The following is a 12,011-nucleotide window of genomic DNA, read 5'->3' as shown; positions in this document are numbered from 1 at the left end:
CTACAAACATTCAGTATTGACTGAAGCTGAAGGAAACCAGCCCCAAGCATACATACACATGAATTCATGCAGACAAAGTTCAAAATCAGGCAAAACAGAGTAACAGAAAATAGGTCAGTGCCCTCCCCCCCAATAACAGGAGGATTGACATGGAACTACCTGTGGAAAGGGGGCACACGGGAACTTTCTGGAACAGTGGGAAGCTTCTATATTTTGACCTAGATGGCAGTTATGTAGGTGTGTACATTTGTGAAAACTGAGCTGCACAAGATGTGTGCATCTTATGTAAATTATGCCACAATTTTTTAATTAATTAATTAAACCTTCCCAGCACTCCTCATCCTGATCCTTTTTTTTTTTTTTCTGTAGCACTTACCACATTCTTGTGGCTTCTCAGGTGACTTAAGTGGCAAATGCAGAAGACACAAGAGACACAGGTTAGACCCCTGGGTCAGGAAGATCCCCTGGAGAAGGAAATGGGAACCCACTCCAGTATTCTTGCCTGGAAAATCCCATGGACAGAGGAGCCTGGCGGGCTACAGTCCATGGGGTCACAAAGAGTCAGACATGACTGAATGACTAACACGCATACACACCACAAAGAGACTAAGAATATACATACAAGAAAAACTGGGACTTCCCTGGAGGTCCAGTGGTTAAGACTCTGCACTTCCAATGCCAGGGCCACGGGTTCCATCCCTGGTGGGGAAACTAAGATCCCACATGTCACAGCCAAACTTTTAAAAAAAGAGAAGAATGGCTGTCATGCTGGACCACTGAATCTAAGCTGAGTAAGAAAGCGAGATGAGTGTGACATGTATGAATATGCAGTAAGGCCAGAGAATAAGGTTTTGATGAGATCAGAGGATTGCTTGAAAGGAAATACCAGAGTAAATGAATTGAAAGATTAGGAGTGATAACTGTCAAAAATTTAGATTTGGGAGGCAGCAGGGATACAGTAGGACAGTGTGACTGAGGACTAGTCCTACTTAGGACCAGGTGGAAATGGAGTGGAAAAAAGATATCATGGGAGCTGAAAAAAAGTTAAGGTATGTGATGGGTCATTTCTGTGGTGTTACAGTTGCCAAGAATGACCACAGAAGGAGCAGAAAAGAAGCACTGCAAGCCAAGTGCTGTAGTTATCAGTGAAGAAGAGAGGGTGGCAAATGCCAGTAGCAAGTTGGGGTGAGGAGTGGGAAAGTCTGACGGCTCTGAAGAACCTGGTTTGTTTGTGGTCAGCTAATGGAAAAAAGATTTGAATCAGCAATAGAGGACAATTAATCTAACCCTCCTTCAGGACCTGAAGAACACAGGTGTGGAGAAAACTAGCCTTGAAAAGGCTGTAAGGAGACATCCTACTGAGGGAAAGAAAGAGGAAACCCAGTTTCAGTTAAGGCAAGACAGGAAGAGAGAACAGAGGGACTGGACCGTAGACAGCACAGAGGAAGGGTAGGAGGGCAGGGGAGGGTCTTCAGTCCTAAGCGCACAACAGAATCACCTGGGGAACTTTTAGAAAATGAAGCCTGTGCCACAGACCACCTGAAACACAATCTCCAGGGTTGGCTGGGTGCGGTGATTCTGATATACAGACAAGAATGAGAACGACTGGATTCAGTGATAAATGAAGCAATAAGAAGATAAATGACTTCATTTTCTGATAGTAGGTGGATGACAGGAACATGATGGGGTTGGCCCTAAAAGCAGTGGTGATGGGACAGTATTCTCAAACACTGCTAAAGGAGGTGTGAACTGGTACAAGATTTCTATAGGTCAGTAATTCTATTTCTGGAATTTGTCCCAGTCTCCAAGTTATTAGCAGAGATGTCCACAAAGACATAGGTACAGAGTTATTCACTGCTGTGTTATGAACACACCAAGAATGAAGAGGTCAAGTATACATTATGAAACTAAGTAAATAAATTATAACAAAATAAAATAGCTGTTAAAAAACTTAGGACATGATTTACTGTCATGAAAAAGGCTTGTGATATGTTAAATTTAAAAATATATTAAATTTTTTTTAAAAAACTTGGTCTCAAATTCAAACATATGCTTACTTTTATTTATACTCCAAAACTTCCTGCAATGCAGGAGACCCTCGTTCGATTCCAGGTCGGGAAGATCCCCTGGAGAAGGGATAGACTACCCACTCCAGTATTCTTGGGCTTCCCTGGTGGTTCAGCTGGTAAAGAATCCTCCTGCCATGCAGACCGGGGTGTGATCCCTAGATTGGGAAGATCCCCTGAAGAAGGGAAAGGCTACCTATTCCAGTATTCTGGCCTGGAGATTCCACCATGGGATCGCAAAGAGCTGGACATGGCTGAGCAACTTTCACTTTCATTCTATATACTAACACAGATGACAGACTGAAGAAAATTAAAAAAAGAAAAAAGAAGGTATCAGTGTTTACCTCAAATAAGTTCAAGTACTAAAGATAATTGGTTTTTATATTTTCTAAATTTTGTGCGTTTTACATTGAGAAGAAAAAAAGACATTTTTGTTTGGAGGGATTGTTTAAAGAAATGAGTTTACAATGTAGTCCCAGTTCTCACTGTTCACAAATGGAATTTGGTCTGTCTGACCCAAACTCTTTCTGGTGATAGGAGTATGACATAGGCTTTGAAATATTAAGAAAAATCATCCAAAACTTGGAAATAAGCAAAAGACAGTACAGCATGTACTTTCAAAGTTCTACTGAGGCATTGTTTAACATACCTGCCAAGGGTATTTTTTAATAAAAGGTAGTGGTTCTCAAAATGTAATCTAAGGACCCCTGAGATGTCTCAAGACACTCTGGGACTCTGCAAGGTCTTCCCTTTCCAACTACATAAGTATGAGGTCAGATTTTCCTCATATACTTCAACCAAAACAACATATTGCAACATGTGAATGAAGAAATTGATATGAGAATTCAGCTATCTTCTGATAAGCCAGTTTAGTGTTCTTTTTGCAAAAAGTGTAAAAATGCCTTTTTTCTGAAAACATATCTAAAGTTATTTTCCATTTAAAAATGTTAATAGGCTTGTTCTTTTTATTTTTAAAATATGGTTGACCTTTGGGATTTCTCTAGCAGTCTAGCAGTTAAGACTTCGCCTTCCAAAGCAATGGGATCCTTTGTCAGGGAGCTGAGATCCTACACGCCTCATGGCCAAAAAAACCAAAACAAAATATTGCAACAAACTCAATAAAGACTTTTTAAAAATAATGGTCCACATAAAAGAAAAAATCTTTTAAGAAAATACAGTTGACCCTTGAAAAACATAGATTTGGATTTTGCAGGTCTATTATACACAGACATTTTTCTGTAGGGTCTTCCCTGGTGTCTGAATGGTAAAGAATCCATCTGCCAAGCAGGAGCGGCGTGTTCAGTCCCTGGGTTGGGAAGATCCCCTGGAGAAGGAAATGGCTAACAACAACAAATTTTTCCATAGATACCAGCTGCTGTGCTACATAATCTATGGCTGGTTGAATCCAGAGAAGCAGAACCCAGGATGAAGGGTGGACTGTAAAGTGATTCCTGGAGTTTTGACTGTGGCGAGGGTGGGTAACCCTAACACCCACCTTGTTCAAGAGCCCACTATAACTAATATTTAAACATTTTTGTTTTAGTGTCTAATAAGTTTAATATTGATAGATCACTTGGGATCCTCAGTTTTTAAGAATATAATGGGTCCTAAGAATAAAAGTCCTTGAGACTCGCTAACCTAGAGGTTTGACTTTGCTATTCACTTTGGAAGGCTTAGATCACTCAGCACACTCATTTCAAAACACCCTTTCTGGTAGACTACATAACTCCTATTCCTCCAATTCTGCTTCAAACCAGCTTTGCCACCTTATCAGTTTCCTCATTAAGGAGGTGAATAAATTTGACAAATATTCACAGTCAAGTTTGATTTTTTTGAAGATTATACTTTGATAAGAGGTATAATCTCTGCTGATTCATAGAGACAATTTTATGATTTAGCCCTGGGGTTCTTTTCTTTGCCTTCAAAGTTGAAACAAGGAACACTATGAAAAGTCTCTTATCATTCTTAAATATTTTCCTAATGAAATGAAATAAGATAATTGTGATGATCAGCTGTGGTTAAAACTACTTTGTTCCTCAAGGGAAGTATTTTAAAGGAGAATCAGTCCAAAGCTAGGGAAACAGAGTGACAGTTTAAAAGAATGCCTAAGGTTGATATTGAAATTCCATCTAAAAATCTTAATTCATCTACTTAAAAAAATAATTGTAATATATAGTGGAACTATATGTAACTTTGTTCTGTATTTTCCAAGTCTCCTGTAAATGTGTTATCATACTTTCATAGTTTAAAAATAAAAAAGAGAAGGAAAAATTATTCCCTTTGGCATGAAAACTAAGTGGAGGTGAGGTAGTTAAATCGGTCCACTTTCCTCAACTCCTAACGTTACTTGAGGATTTACTGTACAGTCATGACTTAATCCCTTTCATGTCTTGAACAAAAAAATAAAAACAAAAACACAAAAACAAAAAAGAAGGTCTAAGGTTAAAAACAGGTCTGTAATTTGGGAGAGACAATATTCAGTTTCATATGGAAGAAAGTACTTTTAATCTACTGTCAATTGCTATCCTTTCCAACACCGGCTGCACGTCCCTCTCAGGTAGATGACATAAGAACACAATTTCAGCTCTCTGCAGAAAGCTCTCCTAGTTAGTATAAAAACGGCAGAGCTGGGCCGGGTCTGAGTGTCCCCCGGCGCTCCTGGCTGCCAGCCGGCCTCCGCGCCACCACACCCGGGCCTGACAAGAGGCCCCGGCCGCACTGTCGCTGGGCCGGCATGGGGCCCCGGTCCGGCTCCACCTCGCCCTGGTGGCCCGGTCACGGTGTGCAGCCCACCGCCGCCTTCCTCTTCTGTGTCCTCTGGTCTCTGCTCTTCCACTTCAAGGAGATTAGGGCCACACCTGCGGGGTGCCCAGTTCTCTTCTGTCAGTGAGCTCAGCCTTCGGCCGAGGTGCCCCGGCCCTACGGGGGGTGCTTCCACATCGGCCTGCGCCGGGCGCCCCACTTCTTGGTGGCCTCGCCTACCGGAGCCACTGCTCCTGCCACGCCTCCCGTGTCCGGGCTAGTGCCCGCGCCACCACCTCCAGCCTCAGCCCCGTGGAGAGCCTCACGCTGCTAGTTCACCTACGTCTCCCCTTCCGAGGACTTCAGCCTGCCCGAAAACGCTTTCATCGTGTCCACGGCCTCCTCCCTGTCACAGGCTCCTCACCTGCACTCTGACGGAAGCGCACAGAAAGCCAAGAGGCTCGCCAGTCCGACAGCCGCCAACAGCAGCTCTTCATCGACTCCATCTTCAGGCCGCCCGCGTCTACTTGCGGTACATTTTATCGTGAGGCTGGAGTACCCACCATTTTTGCCATCCTAGGGTACACCAATGTCCTAACCAACATGGCAGCCTGGTGGGACTTCCAGAACAAAGAGCTGCTGGTTACCTCCCAGCCAGCCTGAGGAAAAATGGCTCTAAGCCCTCTCTCCTGCTGGAGAAGAGTCCCACTGCCCAGAAACTAAGAACAAATACCACTCTGACCTGCTCTCACCGTCGTCCTCACTGGGATCAGGACAAGGCTTCACCCAGCCCTGATGGCTTCTCCTTTTCCCCACCCCAGGTGAAGGCACAGGGGCCTTCAAGCAGCACCACCAGTTCCTCAGAAACCCCAAGAAGCTGAGCTGGCCAGAGAGCTCCACCCTCTGGTGCTAAAATAAGTCCTGAGGTTCATAACCATGATCCCGTTCTTGGCATTTATATAGCAACCTCTCGCTGAGGTCAGGGACCACACTGCTACCAGGAAACCACAGCCATTTCTGGCCACAGGGTCATTCACTTGACTTGTGTGTATGATGATCTGCTCTCACATGCAGGCCTGTGACATTTCTCTGCTAAGGTTGCCCAGGTGTCCTAGTCCTGACTTCACCTCTGATTTGTTATGTGCCCTTCCCTATCTGGGGGTTTCCCAGGTGGCACTCGGAGAAGGCAATGGCAAGCCACTCCAGTACTCTTGCCTAGAAAATCCCATGGATGGAGGAACCTGGTAGGCTGCAGTCCATGGGGTCGCTAAGGGTCGGACACGACTGAGCGACTTCACTTTCACTTTTCACTTTCCACTTTCACACATTGGAGAAGGAAATGGCAACCCACTCCAGTGTTCTTACCTGGAGAATCCCAGGGACAGGGGAACCTGGTGGGCTTCTGTCTATGGGGTCACACAGAGTCGGACACGACTGAAGTGACTTAGCAGCAGCAGCAGCAGCAGCAGGTGGCACTAGTGGTTAAGAAGCCTCCTGCCAATGCAGGAGACATACGAGACGTGAGTTCAGTCCCTGGATGGGTCAGGAAGATCCAGTGAAGAAGAAAATGGCAAAAAAAAAACTCCAGTATTCTTGCCTGGAGAATCCCACGGACAGAGGAGCCCGGTGGGTACAGTCAATAGGGTTGCAGAGTCAGGCACAACTAAAGGGGCTTCGCACACGCTTCCCTATCTGAGCTTCTGTGTGTCTGCGTGGATGAAGCGAGTGGGGGAGCTATCTGATTTCCAAGGGCTCTGCCAGTCTGTGCTTCTTGCTGTGGAGGTGGTGTTCTGGACCTAAAGCAGGACCTGCTCCTTCTAAAATCTCTGGCTTACAGGCTCTTCCTCCTTGGCAAAGGTGTCAGGTAGAGGGATCAGAGGCACAAATTCCTGTCCCAGAATGGCTCTGGTGTCCCCCCATCCTCCCTACTGCCTCAAGCCCTGTGCTCTTTCAGTCGTACATTCTATTTCAAAGGGAAAAAGACAATTTAATTGCCAAAGGGGAAAAAAAACAGCAGAAGTTGATTACCTTACTACCCATTAGGAAACACTTCTCAAAATACTGGATATCAAGCTCCAGTACACATCAGAAGGATCTGAGAGGCCTATCAGAAATACAGATTCGAGTTCATTACAGTGTGGGGCGGGGCAACAATGTGCATTTAAAACAAGCACTTCCAGGTGACTGATTTAAAAATAAAACCATACTTTGAGAAACTAAGACAAAACCGCTGCTTAACTGACTGCCTCCATTTTTCTAAGAATCACCCATGTATCCTTAACATCTACATGCCTAGTCCCTCTACGTGGTCTGTAAAAGGACTTCACAATCTGACCAGGGTCTTCACAATTTTCTCTCCCACCACTCCTTCTCCATCCTACACTGGAACCCAACCAGCCCACTGCTGCACTCCTCCCTACCGTTGACCTCTTTCCTTCTCCCTTGCCCTGCATGTGCAGGACTGTTTATTCTTCACAACAGTGCAACAGGAAGGGTGGTCTCTGGCTCTCTAGACTCTAAAGCCGGTACACCTGACTTCCAATCCCAGAACATTTTGGTAAAACTGGCCAACCTCTGTGAGTCTCAGATAACTCCTCTATCAAAGACTGAGGTTAAAATAGCCACCCCAAGGTTATTAGTACATCAGCACCAGTGGTATGTATTAGTTTTCTTATCTCCTGTAAAACCTTCAACACTAACAGTTCTCCCCTCTGTTTTAAGCAGTGTTAGCATTCCTAGAGACACAATGAATGTAAGAACTCTTACCTCCTTACTGTGCAGGTCTATAAATACAGTTCTGTAGAAGAGGAACTCAAAAGCCTCTTGATCAAAGTGAAAGAGAGTGAAAAGGTTGGCTTGAAGCTCAACATTCAGAAAACAAAGATCATGGCATCTGGTCCCATCACTTCATGGGAAATAGATGGGGAAACAGTGGAAACAGCGTCAGACTTTATTTTTTGGGCTCCAAAATCACTGCGGATGCTGATTGCAGCCATGAAATTAAAAGACACTTGCTCCTTGGAAGGAAAATTATGACCAACCTAGATAGTATATTAAAGAGCAGAGACATACTTTGCAACCAAGGTCCGTCTAGTTAAAGCTATGGTTTTTCCAGTGGTCATGTATGGATGTGAGAGTTGGACTGTGAAGAAAGCTGATCGCCGAAGAATTGATGCTGTGGTGCTGGAGAAGACTCTTGAGAGTCCCTTGGACTGCAAGGAGATCCAACCAGTCCATTCTGAAGATCAGTCCTGGGTGTTCATTGTTAGGACTGATGCTAAAGCTGAAACTCCAAAACTTTGGCCACCTCATGCAAAGAGTTAACTCACTGGAAAAGACTGATGCTGGGAAGGATTGGGGGCGGGAGGAGAAGGGGACGACAGAGAATGAGATAGCTGGATGGCATCATCGACTCAATGGACATGAGTTTGAGTGAACTCCAGGAGTTGGTGATGGACAGGGAGGCCTGGTGTGCTGTGATTCATGGGGTCGCAAAGAGTGGGTCACGACTGAACTGAACTGAAAAACTTAAGAGTAGACACTTAATTTGAAATGACTTTTTATAGCTAGAGTTTCAGAAGTAAAATCCGTGTGTCAGTTTAAGTAATCACACACTCGTTTTTCCAGAAATACTTTATAAATTTATACATACACACACACATACACACAAAGAGAAGATACTTAAAAAGCTGCATTAGATCAGTATATGTTCTAAAGATAATCCAAATCCCTAAGGGTAGCCTATCCTCACTTTCTCAGTTACGAGATTTTTTTGTTAATAATCACGTTCCTTATTTTGAGGCCAAGGTGGAATAATACAACCACTGATACTTAGGGGTCCATAGTTGCCACATAACCACCTTGCCCATCTACAGCAGATGGTATAGCTCATCTATAGTGGATGTTTAAGTACAGAAGGTGGGTGAAGGGATGCAGTTGACCAGTCCAGCCCATGTTCAAATATTCTGAGCATTTACCATTTATAAAAAAATACTAGACAATATGAAAGGCTAAATGATGCATGAAGTATAGTTCCTTCTTTCCAAGGAACTTAGTTCTGTTGAGGAAAGGAAATGCTGATAGTTTTGCTCCACAATGACTATCACCCTCCAAGAGTTATCATGGTTATTCTCTTCAGAAAGCAGAGGGTGTGAAATTAAGAGTAGGTATGATTTGTAACACAGATGCACATTTCACAAATATCACCCCCCATAAAAGGGATTCAAAAGAATGTCTATGAGGATTTTATGTTCTCATCCTATTCTCCTAACAACCCTGAGAGGTAGGTATCATCTCCATTTAATAGATGAAAGTGAGGCTCAACTGTTACTTAAGTGTTGGCCCAAGTTTACAAAGCTTGGAAGTGGTGGTGCTTGGAACAAAGCTGTTATAACCCCAAGGTTCATCTCCTTCTCCCCCGAGTTTAAATTCAAGTATTCTTCCAGCTCCAAGTCACCCAAGCATTTAGTCTTCACATTTTGCGATTGCAAAGTCTAAACTATGACATTTTAGATGACCTTTCTTGCTCTGACAGTAGCTACAGAACTATTTTACTCCACAATGACATTGTTTGCCATACAAATTTTCAGAAAGCTTAAAAATGTTATTTAAATAACAGCCCAGGTGGTACAGAGTAAAAAATCTGCCTGCCAATGCAGGAAAATTTGGGTTCAATCCCTGGGTAGGGAAGATTCCCTGGAGAAGTAAATGGCAACCCACTTCAGTATTCTTGCCTGGAAATTGAATTGGACAATGGAGCCTGGTGGCCTACAGTCCATGGGGTGGCATAGAGTTAGACACGACTGAGCACAAACACAAATCACAGTCCAGATGACCCACACACACCATCAAAGTGTGGACAAGCTTCAGGAAGTAGTTATTAGTCAACTGGCCAAATAGAGCCAGCAGATGGACAAACAAAACTGAGTACAAATTTTCTACAGTACCTGCTTCCCAAGCACCCTCGATGTATCTGATTCTCTCACCAATCCTGTGGTAGCGGGGAGAACAGCACAAAAAGTAAGATTCAAGGTCTGGGCTCTCTCCTCAAAACCCCATCGACCCTCAGAAGGGTCAAGGCAACTGCATGAGCATTGAAGAATTACTTAACAGCCCAAGAAAACGTCAGTGTTGTATGAGAAAAATGTATAATGTACAGGGTAATTCTATTTTTGTGTAAAATAAAAACCATGTTTTATGCATACGTAAAATGTGTCAATAAGCACGGGAGAGTTTTCCATAGCACACACACCAAATATATGGTTACCTCTGGCACATACAATCAAAAGGACAGGGTTCCACTACTTGTTTAACGCCACTTTTTAAACGTAGTATTATGAGACATTTTCACCTTGCTTCAATATTAACAAAATCTTTCTTCTCCACCTTTAGTAATTTTAAAATGCAGCTAAGACAATTTTGAGTTACGAGTATCACTCATCTGTCTGAAACTTTCCACTGACTCAAACCCCTGGTGTGGAGAGGCAAAATCCTGGTTTGCAAGCTTGAGACACCCGAGACAGCTTTTTTTAAGTGGTTTCCTATAACACGATGGTTGAACAGAAAGCACTAACGTATGTGCAAGTGCTTGATTGACTATATGAAGGTTCTGATTTCCCCCCTTTCTCCTAAGCTTTTCTTACACTGCTCTTCAGGCACTTTTGACCTGGTCAGCTCCTAGCTTTCACTGAAGAATGTTAACAGGAGCTGTCCTGCTCTCAAGTATGTCAAGGGTAGATCGATTCCTCACCTTAAATTTTGGCAAACTGCAAATCTGGAGAGGAGAAATTCCTAAAATCTATAAAAGACTTAGACAGAGAAGGTGGCATTTCTTTGTCCTGCATGAGAAAGCCCTCATGTAGCTTTGTTTCCCCAAAAGCCAAGAATTCCCCAAAGTTACGTTCCTTTTCTGACAGAGGCTCCAGACTGAATGCAAGACAGTCATTTATTTGATGAGCAAATTCTGGCCCAGTAGATGGCTGCCAGGAACAGCTGCCAGCTCTCCAAACTGATGTTCACCATCACCTCACAACTAAGACACAAATGGAAAAGCATTTAGGTGCACAGAGCAATCCTGGTCAAAGTAGGAAAAAAAATCTCATGCCAAGAATGAAACTGCTGAAATCTAAAAATGTGTGCAACAGACCCAGGCAACCCACAGTGGCAGAGAAACAGCTAATCAGAAAGTCCAAAGACTAAGCAACTGCTTAAAATCTTTCTATAAGCCCATTTTGACCTTAGTGAACCATTAATAGTAACGTTATAGTGCTTTCTGGAATTTTATGATATATTCTCAATAGGTTCTTAATCAAGTTAGTTCAGTTCAGTCACTCAGTCCTGTCCGACTCTTTGTAACCCCATGAACTGCAGTAGGCCAGGCCTCCCTGTCCATCACCAACTCCCGGAGCTCACCCAAACTTCTGTCCATCGAGTCGGTGATGCCATCCCGCCATCTCATCCTGTCATCCCCTTCTCCTCCTGCCCCCAATCCCTCCCAGCAAGTTGCTGCTGCTGCTGCTAAGTCACTTCAGTCGTGTCCGACTCTGTGTGACCCCATAGACGGAACCGGGCTCCCCCTTCCCTGGGATTCTCCAGGCAAGAAAGTCCACCCAAAAAATGTTTACCCCTACAATAATGAAACAATGTAACTCCAGCAGTAGTCACACCTACAGCAACAGAAACTGCTCAAGCCACCCAGTTCTGCAAGTAAAATGACTAATTAAAGTTCATCAAATAATATAAATTCTCAAAAATTACCTCTATTCCATTTCACAAGCAGAATATACTTAGTGAAGCAAGGATGACTATTATCATGAGAAATATATAAGGCATACTCAATAGTAGGGTCACAAATTACTATCTCTTCCACAGAAGTAAATTATTTATATCTTAATGAAGAAGACAATTTGTTTAAAAAAAACAAACTTGTAATATAAATTACTAAAAAATTATACCACAGAAAATATACTAACACCAAAATTATTTCAGTAAACAGTTTGAGTTTGTCTTTAATCCCTTTTACTGCTTCTTGCTTAACAATATTCAGTCTTCCAGCTGAAACCAAAGTACTTTCTTGGAATCCTTAATAGAACTGTATCTTTGGGGAAAACACTCTTTCTAACAAGAAATATTAAGAAATCCAATGATCTAGATTTCACAACTCTTTTGTTAAAAAAAAACAAAAAAACAAAAGTTACCTGTGTC

At 43.1% G+C, this 12,011-nt stretch overlaps 1 pseudogene; it reads left to right on the top strand.

Annotated features, from left to right (window-relative positions):
- Positions 1 to 1,090: 1,090 nt before the first annotated feature.
- On the top strand, positions 1,091 to 5,471 carry LOC129540067 (acyltransferase PGAP2 pseudogene; annotated as a pseudogene).
- The last annotated feature ends 6,540 nt before the right edge of the window (positions 5,472 to 12,011 follow it).

Source organism: Moschus berezovskii, chromosome 11 (assembly GCF_049115385.1).
Source record: "Moschus berezovskii isolate FMDL1 chromosome 11, NW_MosBer_1.0, whole genome shotgun sequence".
NCBI classification, from domain to species: domain Eukaryota; kingdom Metazoa; phylum Chordata; class Mammalia; order Artiodactyla; family Moschidae; genus Moschus; species Moschus berezovskii.
The sequence above is the reverse complement of the archived record's forward strand: the minus strand, read 5'-3'. Positions and strand labels throughout refer to the sequence as shown.